We start from the raw sequence: 13535 nt of genomic DNA on the forward strand, positions 1-13535 counted from the left end.
GTAGACTGTACTGTGAGAAGAGGTGATATGGTCAAAACCATTAAGTTTAATCAAGATTAAAAAACAGAAAAGAACTAAATATGCTGATCTTCTTTTTTAACTACCCCCACATGGATTTTCCCCATTTTTCTCTGCAAAAACGTATGAGTACCAGATAAACATTCAAGCTACCATACAGCAACACAAAATTTGAATGTTTTTTTGAAAAAGTTCCAACTTGCTGGGTCTTGTTTCTTCTAAGAAAAACTTTTAGAAAAAATTCTTTTCTCAGTTTCAATAATATTTAAATAAGCAGCAGATCTTCATGGGGAGTTTCGCACGTCCTACCTGTCAACGAACTGACCCCCCAAAAATATGCATTGCAAGTTTGAATTTTAAGATTTCAGGGTTTTAGTGTGACAAAAACTTTTTGTACATAGCGAAATAGTCAAGAGAAACTTCTTCTACAACAGCCAATGTTGTATTGATTCAAACAAACATACTTACTGTCCTTGCCATTCATGCAGTTTGGTATCTGTGTGTTACATGCAATTCCCAAATCATATGACATATTAACAATCATTATCGCAATAGTTCAAGTAAATAAAAGTATATATGAAGCACATATGCAACAAGAAAACACTGTTATCACTATCCCCCACCATGGGCCACTTTAGAATTTTGCTTGTTCAAATAGTAGTGAATATAAAATAAAAAAGAAGACACCAATAAAGAAGAGGCACTAGGGTCACTTATGTCATCAGATTCGGTCTTGACATGTATCTCTTAGATATGCATGCAAACTTTCCTTCATGTAACTTCAGTAGTTTCTGAGAAGACTTGTCCTCCATGCTTTTCAACTGATCACTAGTTTTCAACTGATCAGCTTTTCACCAGTTTTCCATCTTCCCGAGGCAAGGGAGTTAACTGACTATAAAAGTCCCTTTTCAACCCTTGCCGAACTAGGTTGGAATTATGGAGTTACATTTTGGCTGGACTAACGAGTCTCTGCATAGTCCAATCAAAAGCGTGTAATGAACTCGACATCCTGTTCGCAAACTGCCACGCAGATTTTGGTCGATTGCAGGATTTGCAAAGCATGCATGCTGTCAATTCAGTGTTAACAGATATTTTCCAAATCTTTTCATGTTTTTGATCATGGTTCTAATGTGTTTTGATGCACTTCGTGAACTAAGACCTGTTTTATTACAATTTAGATCTTGATGATCAATCAGATCATCTTGACTGGGCGCCAGTGTAAGTGATATGAGAGGTGGAATCTGATTGGTCAATAGAAAGGACATAGAAGGGACATAACTTGTAATAGCCACTGGTGGCTCTACGATCGAGTCCACAAATTCCGGCCTAGCTCGGCAAGGGTGGAAACTGGACTTTAACAGTCAGTTAACGCCCTTACCTCGGGAAGATACCAAATTTCAAACTCAGTCTTGACAAGTCTCTTCTATAAACATGCAAACTTTCATTGATGAAATTTTTGTAGTTCCTGAGAAAACTTGTCCCTATTTCATGCAGGATGCACTAATTTGAAAATCATGGAGCAAGGTCCATAACTCTCTAAAATAATAATTTACAGCACCAATTTTCTAACTGAATCTTGATAAGTATCTTTTATATAAGCATTCAAACTTTCATGCATGTAATTTCTGTAGTTCCTGAGAAAACTTGTCCCCATTTTACACAGTATGCACCAGGTGTAAAAGCATGGAGCAAGGGCCATAAATTTGTCCCCTGAGATATGAGAGGTGGAATCTGATTGGTCAATAGAAAGGACATAGAAGGGACATAACTTGTAATAGCCACTGGTGGCTCTACGATCGAGTCCACAAATTACAGCCTAGCTCGGCAAGGGTGGATACTGGATGCAGATGGACGGACGGCAAAACGGACAGATGAACTCAGTTCCTATATCCACCAACCCACTCTATGTGGGGGGGATAAAAATTATTTCAATGATTGAACAGCATTCTGTATGTTAACTGATATAATAATACATCCGTCATTGGTGTCAACAGTTATTTTATGTCATAATAGTAGCAGACAAACCTATATTCTTAAAATTCAGTTCTTATATTCCTTAAATCTGAACACATCTAATGTGAAAGGGCATATCGAACACCTTAATTATACATTCTGGCTGGCTTGACAGTATTCCTTCTTGTCAGTACGAGAAACATGCTCCATTCAAAATGAAACTAACTATTACTTATATGATTAAAAAACGGTTTCAATTTTCTTCAGTTTACTAGGTAAGCATAATTGAAATGTGATCTAATTTAGCTCTATCTTTATTAGAATTTAATGTTTGATGAATTAGAAAAATAGATACGTCTATAAGTATTTAAACTTGCCTCTGCCACTTTGTCTGCAATGCATAAGAAGGAAACAACATATACCTGTACTTATAGGGATGTCAACGTATATTGGTTGGTTGTTTAACTCAGCACTCAACAATATTCCAGCTATATGACGGTGGTCTGTAAATAATTGGGATACCATGACATGCATAAACCAAGTCAGTGAGTCTGACCACCCGATTCTATTAGTTGCCTCTTGGGACAAACATCGTCACCTTTTATGGCTAGCATGGGTTGCTGAAGAACTATTCTACCCCAGATCTTCACTTGACTTAATGTATTAGGAACTTTTTAATGTTGATAAAGTACTGACACAAATTATGAATATAGATACTGTATTAATACAAAATCATAAATATCGAGACTGTGCTGATACAAATTTAAAAATATTGACATTAAATTTATAATTCACTGCCACAGAAACGTGGTAATTTATCCAGGTAACCATGGTTAAGATGGACAGTGAGAAAGCAGAAAATTCAATTTTAAACATGAAATGGATCAGCCCAGTCCAAATTAAGCATTAAAGTGCAGATTCACTTAATTCATTGACACAGAATAATTAATATGATTTTTAATTGAGATATCAATGTATCATGATACTTCTTAATCTATACATCATTATTAAAATGTTCAATCAATGACATCCCATTGTACTTGTACTGTAAAACTAGCAAACATCCTGCAATTTAAACAGATTCAGCATTATTTTGCACACACCCAGACATCACCCCCCTCCCCCCGCCGCCCGATAAACCAACCAAAACGTAAACTAGATGCTTGAAAATAAATAGTGAGCTACACCATTGTTTATTTTCCATTCTTGTTCATACCAACCAAAGTTTCTGTAATTAATAAACATACAGTGAAATTCAATGTACAAACCTGGATACGCTCAAAACATTTCCTCTTTTAGAAATACTACCATGACCAACTATTCAATAAAGTCCCTAAGAATATCTCAAGATTACATATTTTGAAAGCATCCCAAAAGAATGAAAATATAGGGACTAGGTACCACCAAAACTAATAAAGTCTAATAAACACCAAACAAATCAACAACGTCATCAGCACGGACCATAAATGGCTTTAGATTAAATTTCAACTAAAACCGTATTACAAAACTAATCTGTTATTATAAACCAATTTGAAACGGAACTCACCAGGAATGTTGAAATTTTGGTTCAACGTGTGCTGAAGCGGTGTAGGCAGCCAACACATGAAACATTCTCGGTACCACCGCTCTGGTTGACAGACAATTCTGACCTGCTTACCATCATCACAACATAAACCGCCTTCCCCAAAATGACATTCCCATCCGCTCTTAACTTATATGCTTATGGACAAAATCCCTCCGGTCATTCATGTGATAAATTCGCCTCGGATGACTCCAAGATCCAACAACACTTGATTAGTGTTCGTTTTCTTACTTAATTCACAAATTTAAGTGTTGGGAAGTATTTTCGACCTAAGCCCTAATCAAGTGATGCCATTACTCAGAATAAATGCTGCCATATTCTCCATAATATCTATCTGTATTTCACTCCATTACCACACCAGAAACAGAAGGGTTGGAGCGTTCACTTCATTTTCAGCTCCTGATTAGATTAGTATGGTCTCTAACAAGCTGGTAATTTATTTCCACTCTATTTCAATAATTGAGTAATTAGATTATTCAGATAGTTTGTATGTTGATAAACTAATTTCACACACAAAGACGTGAATTTGTTCGGGGGCCGCTGCGGCTCTAGGGACATCGAGGACATAAGAAGTTGAGCGACAGGCTTGTCCCTATCATTATTAAATCACACGATGTCATCAGTGGTTATTTTCTGTAGAAAGTAATCATCACTGCCAAAGAGAGACGCCTCTTGGGTTAATTGGATTTTCCCCTCCCAACGGTCAGTCAGCCTAGCTACACAACAAATCATTCATTGATTATTATTAAGAGCTAGTCAATTTAACCCCGTAGTTCCCCTTGCCAACTTTGGGGGTTAACTGCTCACAGTTTTATTAAGTCACTTTGATCTGCTTGGATTTACCCCCAACATATGGACTAATGAAGCGAAATAATTGCTCTCATTTTCCAGTGATGAATATTCAAGCAAATCACATCTTGGAGATAATTTGCCGAAAAACAATGAATTTCAATCAAAATATTTGGCACAAAGGACAAAATGTCACAATAATTCATAAGAGGAATTTATTCATAGGAAATATGAATGAATAAGAAGTACTGATTTTTGTAAACTAAACAAAACTGTTCGGGTGCAGGCAGTCTATCATTCGTTCGGTTGTGTCGTTAATAAGTCATGACGTCAACGAGATGTGTTAATAAATTGGAGTTAATGTTTTACAAATTTAGTTGTCTAGGTCGTAAAAATAAATAATAACATATTCATCCCTGCTCATCTAACTACCAAACAACAAACATCACCATTTTACTGTCCCAATGTACCTACAGACAAAGCAAAATACTGTGCGAGTCAACGTCTTTCTTCACTTCACAAAACATCCATGCTTCATGACATATGTCGACACCTGACATGCACAGATGCCTTGAACAGATTGTTTAACAATACACATCTACACAGTACAGATAAGGCCTCCAGCCTCACATTTATGGAAAAACAGGACGAAAATCTAATATTTTATTTTGGCAGTATATTGAATTTATTCGATGTTTCAAGTTTTTTCAGCTAACACCTATTTATTGATTAGAATATATTGGAAAACAAAGAAAGAACAATTTTTTGATTGGCTCTTTCAGAAAATAAGTGATGGATGAAGGTAAAATCATGCATGTGCTGTTACTTGAACCTTCATAAAAATGATAACAAACCTAAGTAACAAGCCTTAAACATTAAGTCTTTATCTTCTTTATCTTTTCCACACTATTCAATGGTAGTCATTGTAATAATTGGCTTCTGAGTAAAATGTTTTTATCTATCTGAAACTGTAAAGATAAGTTGGAACATACATTAATTATTAGTCGCAATCAGAAAATGCGGCGGAGGGCCGAAGCCGTGGGTTCAATTCCCAACACGGGTACAATGTGTGAAGCCCATTTCTGGGGTTCCCAACCGTGGTATTGCTGGAACATTGCTAAAAGCGGCATAAAACCATACTTACTCCTTATCTCAATCAGAAACATAAATTGTGTTGGCCATAGTCTGAGGTGCATTACAATCCTCCTGTCGACATTTACGTCCCCCTGTGATAAATGAGCCTTCACTTTTCATACAGACTTTGTCAAGGGGAATTCTCAAACCTATATGATAGATGTTGTAAAACACATCAAAGGATTCTGCATACAACTTGATGGGCAATGTAAGAATTCATGAAAATGAAAACCTTAAATGGTTTTTCATTAAGAAGTATACCTAAAGATGTGTGTGATGGAGTGCGTGGGTGGTGGGCGAATAAGTGGGTGGGTGGGTGGGCGAATAAGTGAGTGGATGGGTGGGCTAATCAGTGTTTGGGGTAGCAACCATGCAGGCAGGAGGGTGGGTGAGCAAGTGAGCGAGTGAGTGAGTGAGTGAGTGAGTGAGTGAGTGAGTGAGTGAGTGAGCGAGTGCTGGTGACCTATTCTGAACAGAATGGCCCTAGGTTTGAAAACTATGTTCATGGGTATCTGGATAATGCTAGATGGAGTCAGCATATTTGCCGTTAGGGTCTCCTAGGAGATGTTGCTACAATGAAGTCACAATACTTTGCAGACCATTTTGTCGACATTGATTACCATAACATCACAATCAAATAACATCACTTAACTCTGCCACTGAAGCTGATTAGCTATACTTTTCACACTGGTTATTACTATTTATGAACTGAAAAAAGTTGGCTGAATGATTTTGGATTATAAATAAAATCTCACCCTCATTTCCTTTGATATGAAATACATCAACATCTTCAACACGAGTCGATAAAAGTTGAAACCTCCTAGACTGTGCTATTACAGATCAGCACCTTCATAGATGAGAAGGCCAAGGTGTCCTCCAACGGAATTACTATATCAGTACCAAGCAGCCATTGAGGGCCTCTAAGTCATGTGTAATCTGCATGATGAGCAGTGGGGAATGACTATCAGTCATGCTTCTGAAACTTCACAAGGGTTAGAATAGGTCTTCGGCAACCCATGCTTGCCGTAAAAAGTGACAATGCTTGTCGTAAGAGGCATCTAACGGGATCGGGTGGTCAGGCTCATTGACTTGGTTGATGCATGTCATCGTATCCAAATTGCGTGGATCAATGCTCATGATGTCAATGACTTGATTGTCTGGTCCAGACGAGATTATTTACAGACCGCCCTCATATAGCAGGAATATTGCTGAGCGCGGCATTAAACAACAAACAAATAAACAAGAGCCACAATGAGAAACTTTAGTGTAGGATCTCATGATGGCCAACTACAGTCAATGGGTGGAAGAGAATCAGCATACAGTTTTAGGAAGGTCATAAAAAATGGACAGACACTTTCCCCTCATAAAGTATTAAATACAGAGAATACAGGGTCCTAAACATTTGGCCTATCTGGTACTTGGGGATGGTTAACCTTGACATTTACATATGAGTGTGATTTACTTCAAAAGGCAACTGGAGCATGTTGTAGCCCAAGCCGAAGACCTGGGTTCTATTCCCACATGGGTACAGTGTTAAACCTACAGTGTATATTTCTGGTTAGACTAACATTTAGTCCCAGAAATAATGTGTCATCTTATTTACAAATATATATATCTTCAAAATAAAAATAAAATCCAAATGAATATCAGAACAATGCTTAAGTTAGAGCTGAGGCAATCTAGACTTGCTAAGTCTTTCTAGACTTGAATTAGATTCCTTTTTTCATTTATTCTCTTGGGTCTTGGGGACAGAATGGCTTTTGGTGTACAACTCAAAATGTCATAGCTGAATTATAGAAATGAAGATTTTCTTAGGAAATATTCTTCCACAGTAAAATCAATCTCATTAAAATCAGATCTTAGTTCTCGCTATCGCTACACAAAGACCTGAGGACATCCCATTACGAGTCATGTCAGAACGACCTTTCATCCGACCAATCAGAGCGTTGCTTAACAGATAGAGAAACTGACAGTCAGAATGTGTTTTCTAATCATGTAACCTCAAAAAGGTTAACATGGGGCATTCCGAATGACAATTATGGACTGTACGACTGATTCCCTCAAAATCATCGTCTATCGCTCACTTCAGTTGGATAAACATTTGAGAAACAGAGATGTGGGAAGTACTGTCGGCCATCTGTTAGACATTCTAGAATGCCCTTTTGTTCAGTTTTCAAATTTTGAATTGAGAACTTTGTCAAAATATTGATAAAGCATAGTCTGGAGAGGAAGTCACCAGTTGGCAACTATTGCCGATTATAGCTCGATAAAGCTGCTTTCCGATTGGCTAATATTGTTTTCTTGTCAGTAATTTCATTGGTCGGTCAAAGTTCGCAAAAGTGTCGTGCTGACGTGACCTGTACTGGGATGTCCTCAGGTCATTCCTGGGGCGGTTGGGTAGCCTAGTGGTTAAAGCGTTAGCATGGGTACATGGGTACATGGGTACAATGTGTGAAGCCCATTTCTGGTGTCCCCCGCCGTGATATTGCTGGAATATTGCTAAAAGCTGCGTAAAACCATATTCACTCACTCACTCACTCACTCACTCAGGTCATTGCTCAGCAGTAGTGAGAACCAAGATCTGATTTTAATGAGACTGTAGTAAAATCGAACACCACTCATCCAAAGATAACCTACTTCCAAACATAAAGAGAAGGAAAACTGTAAGACTGAAAGATGTCTCCCATGTAGGCAAGTTCTTCTCATCAGCAATAAGGCATCCATAAGCTACTACAGTTGTTTCAAGGCTACTGGTTCACTGTCTGGACAATCTCACTGGGTAACCCTGCCACCATAAATGTCAGGCAGAACCTGGGTTTTAATGGCTGACAGGAGTCTACACCCACAGTACATTTATCATCACTTGAAATGGAAGTCTTATATTCCCTAATGGAAGCAACTGCCCACAATATGGAGGGGTTATATGGTACCTTGTGGCATCAAAAGGCAGTCTTTACCATTAATAATCCTTGTGAAATAGGAAAAGCTCACACGTTAATGGGAGCCCTAAACGCTGGTTATTCATAAGTATATTTGATATTATTTCTTAAAATAGAAATAAACTCATATGTGACTTAGAACCATTAATGATGAGGATAATTAAATATAAATCAGTATATTTGATATTATTTTGTTTGTTGTTTAACAACGCACCCAGGAATATTCCATCTATACGACGGTTGTCTGTAAATAATCAAGTCTGGACCAGACATACTAGTGATTGATACGCAATTAAGATACGATGACATGCATCAACCAAGTCAGCGAGCCTCACCACCTGATCCCATTGGTTATTATTATTAGTAGTAGTAGTAGTAGTAGTAGTAGTAGTAGTAGTAGTAGTAGTAGTAGTAGTAGTATGATTAGGGGAAAACCAACATGTGAATCAGTATATTCGATATATTACCTATTGGCAGAATCAGTATGACTGATTAGAAGACTACTGATATTCAAATCAGTTTAATGATGTTATGTGTTGTCATATAGGGACAACAAGCATAGATCAGATAATCCTTTAAAATATATTAGTTTGTTCATACCGGACATGACATTTCAGAACTGGGTAGAGTAGGCACACTGATCTGTGCAGTGAGTGAGTATGGTTTTACGCCGCTTTTAGCAATATTCCAGCAATATCACTGCGGGGCACACCAGAAATGGGCTTCACACATTGTACAACATGGCGGGAATCGAACCCGGGTCTTCAGCGTGACGAGCGAACGCTTTAACCACTAGGCTACCCGACCGCCCCTTGATCATTGTAGTTCAAACTATAGTCAACATTCATTAGGCTTTTTATTCTTATTAGCTGGACAAGAAAATATTTTTTGAATATTTTAAATTAAGTTAAGGTGGTCAAGCAAAATATATTTAAAAAATTCCATTTCTAGCCTAGAACTGCTACCAATGAACTTGCAGATCAAACCATCACACAATGATGATTGCAAAACGATTGCAAAAGATAACTGGTTGTTTTTTTGGTTAGAATTAAGATTTTTATACATATTCTTTACCATTTCTTATGAACAGCAGTTATTTTATTTTCACCTAGCTAAAATATTTTAAAAGTCATATTATGATTTTTCTAATGTCATTTTTTGGGTTGGTCTGTTTTGTAAGCCAACTGACAAAATAAGGCCTTACAGATGAAATGATAGGGACACAATATGCAATGATACCCATCATCAAGTTTCCAAAACATGTTATACTGAAAATCTGACATTTTGTCGGTTTATAAACAAATATGGTCAAGAATTGTTTGACCTGTTTGATTGCTGGGTCAGTAGGGTCAGTAGGATATGAGATATCTGTCATACAGACCCTGAAACAAGTTTTTTTTTAAAATATTCTATTTTCGTCACATGATATTCAACCACGGTACATACATAACCACAGAAGTCCACGTAGTCAGGGACTACTTGTCTTCCAAATTATACATTAAATAATGTTTTAAATTTGCAGATCAGTTAATAACATGTCAAGGTAGTGATATTGTTTCTTTGCATATTTATATATTATCAGTGACTGTCTTAAATCTGTAATATAATTTACTACCGACAACTTAATATTCGCAAAATGAGACATACATATAAAATATTTTACATGAATGTTTGTGAAACAAATATATCCAATGATCCGAAGAAAGTCTATAGTAGTTAGTAAGTCTAGATTATCGCAGTTTCAGAAAATGAAGAGAGTCTCCTGGTTCCTATATATTATATTTTATAAAGATAATTTAACAACTGTTTTTTCTGTAAAATATTTTCATTTCAGAGACTAATTGTAAGTCTAGATATGAAAAACAAACCACAAATTATTTTGGACTCTGAACATTATGTGTTTCAAGGGGAAACCTTACATACTCCATTACTGTTGTTTCAAGTTTCATTATGATTATCACAAAAGAAATTGTTATCATTATCTCACCATTTCCGTGTTATCATGATTTTGATACCAGGTCTTCTAACTGGTCTTACACAAGTACATAACCTTCACTGTAATTAAACTTTGTTACTTGGGACCAACCATTTGAAAATCTGGGGGGCTGGGGTTTTATCAAAAAATAATTTTGTTTCAGACTGTTGAAAAAATGAGATTGTCAGCCACAAAATATACACTGTTGCAAGGTGTTTAAAAATAAAATATATATATATATATATTTTGGCTCATAGTTATAATGAAAAATATATCTAGTCTCCATACAAAATTCCATGCCACCTCCAAAATACCAAAAGATCAGTCACTGACTATCATGAAAATCAGCACCATGGGTAGACTTTGATCATGATTATCTATCACTTTTTGTCGCCATCATCAATCACTTCCTGATTCACTATTATAACATAAAATGGTTCTTTGAAATCCTCTTTTTCACTCATCCAAGAAAGCATTAAAATTTTATTTCAGTGATGATGATCTTGAAATTTGTCCAAGGAGACACATCATCCTCCCTTGAAATAAAACTGCCGGCAGTTGTTAATCAGACCGTAGTTTATTGACCCTGACCTTGATAACCCAATATTCAAAGAACATCCTAGTTAACCTTTCGAAATTTTCATGCAGTCGCCCAAAAAATGTCAAACATGGGTCACACACTCTACAAAGGAGTTAACAATGGATCCAAAAGATTAGCAGGAATATAGAGGTAACCAGGCAACACGATCTCGGCTGATTACTCCTGCCACCACTTCAAGATAGATGCTACGACGAGGGGACAATCTCCAGAAATTGAATTTTCTGCTCTTTGTTAATTCAAGGCACACTTGGAGTTTAACCACTTAAAGAGCCTTAACTGACTGCTGCAAACCTCAACATTTTCATCTGTGTGTGACGGATCGATTCAAGCAGGCAGCATCAGAGAATTAGACAGTGTGTCACAGTTCCTGGCACGAAGCCCTTACCATGAACACTTAGAGCTGCATGACTGGCGCTCTTAAAGAGGCATTACAATGGTGAGTGAGTGAGTGAGTGAGTGAGTGAGTGAGTGAGTGATGTCACAGTTCCTGGCACACAACCCTTACCATGAACACTTGGAGCTGCATGACTGGCGCTCTTAAAGAAGCATTACACTTGTGAGGTGTTGGGGTTAAGTGAGTGAGTGAGTTGGTTTTACACTGGTTTCATCAATATTCCAGCAATATCACGGCAGGGGAAAACAGAAATGGGCTTTATGGTACCCATGTCGGGAATCGAACCCGGGTCTTCGGCGTGACGAGAGAATGCTTTCAAACCACCGGGCTACCCAATGCCCCTTATGAAACTGCTCATGTCGGGAATTGAACCCAGGTCTTCGGTTCAACAACCAAATATTTTAACCACTAGGCCACGCTATGATAATCACACCTGAGGTTAAGTAAAAACTGCAGCACCATATTTGGACCACAGTATTGACAACAGTTGTTAAAAGAAGTATTGTTGATAAAGTGATTGACTTTAATAATATCAAGCACAGAACTTGATAATTTCATTAACAAACAGTTGAAACACATTCTATTAAAGAAAATATACATGAACATCACATGTATTTTGAAAAAAATCGGGGGTCTTTGTTTGAGACCCAGAACTGCTATTTTAAACACTTAAAGACCTGGCTAAATCTCATTTTGACACATCATTGACATTTCCAGTATGTTAGTGTGTGGAATCATTGCATGGTTGGTATATCCTTATAACAGCCTGGGGTTACAACAACTATTTTTAGAATTAGGGTCATATCGGAATTAGCCAGATAAATCCCGTGAATTACATGTAGGTCAAATTACTAGTTTCTTGAACACACTCACAGGGATACCCTAGGGGTCTCAAAAATGTATCTGTATTTGGGGCAAATGTTCTGCACAGACTTCTGCCATGATATATGTATGTGAGTAGACTTCTTTCTTTTTATTCCTTTTTTTTTAAAACTCTTTGTACCCCTGGCATTTCTTTGTCTGTATTGAGATTACTGCCCAGGATCTGCTCTTTCTGCTGATGCCACACTGTTAGGGCCTTTTCGACCTTGGTCTTGAATTATGAGGAAATACTGATACAAAGTTAAAAATCCCCAGGAATTTATATTTTTTCATTACTTCAAATGGCTATAAAGTCTTTATTTTTGTAGTTTTGTTGTATTTTAGTGATAGTGTCAAATGCACATTTCCAAAAGCTTTCCATACATCTATAACACATGGTATGGTTTCCAAAAGGGGTCATGTGACCAGCCCCAAATGCATTATGGTCCGAATTACGTTTGAACCCGGTTTGGCGGTGCAGTGGATATGTTATCATTCAGAATGAGAGTATGGACATACCTGTGCTTGGCAGTATTGGTACATAACATAGGTGTGGACCTACCTGTGCTTGGCAGTATTGGTACATAACATAGGTGTGGACCTACCTGTGCTTGGCAGTATTGGTACATAACATAGGTGTGGACCTACCTGTGCTTGGTAGTATTGGTACATAACATAGGTGTGGACCTACCTGTGCTTGGCAGTATAGTATATGACATAGGTGTGGACCTACCTGTGCTTGGCTGTATAGTATATAACGTAGGTGTGGACCTACCTGTGCTTGGCAGTATTGGTACATAACATAGGTGTGGACCTACCTGTGCTTGGCAGTATGGTATATAACATAGGTGTGGACCTACCTGTGCTTGGCAGTATTGGTACATAACATAGGTGTGGACCTACCTGTGCTTGGCAGTATAGTATATGACATAGGTGTGGACCTACCTGTGCTTGGCAGTATGGTATATAACGTAGGTGTGGACCTACCTGTGCTTGGCAGTATTGATACATAACATAGGTGTGGACCTACATGTGCTTGGCAGTATGGTATATCACATAGGTGTGGACCTACCTGTGCTTGGTAGTATTGGTACATAACATAGGTGTGGACCTACCTGTGCTTGGCAGTATGGTATATAACATAGGTGTGGACCTACCTGTGCTTGGCAGTATTGATACATAACATAGGTGTGGACCTACCTGTGCTTGGCAGTATTGGTACATAACATAGGTGTGGACCTACCTGTGCTTGGCAGTATTGGTACATAACATAGGTGTGGACCTACCTG

The 13535-nt window shown here is 37.6% G+C and overlaps 1 protein-coding gene across 2 annotated transcripts in view; it reads right to left on the reverse strand.

Moving 5' to 3' along the window:
- The window catches only part of LOC139442048 (protein trachealess-like), a 118609-nt gene that overhangs the window by 59868 nt on the left and 45206 nt on the right, over positions 1-13535 (reverse strand). The gene's annotated exons all lie outside the window — the stretch shown is intronic.

The sequence above is a fragment of the Haliotis cracherodii genome, unplaced genomic scaffold, assembly GCF_022045235.1.
Source record: "Haliotis cracherodii isolate W230 unplaced genomic scaffold, xgHalCrac1.p SCAF_5, whole genome shotgun sequence".
Taxonomy (NCBI): domain Eukaryota; kingdom Metazoa; phylum Mollusca; class Gastropoda; order Lepetellida; family Haliotidae; genus Haliotis; species Haliotis cracherodii.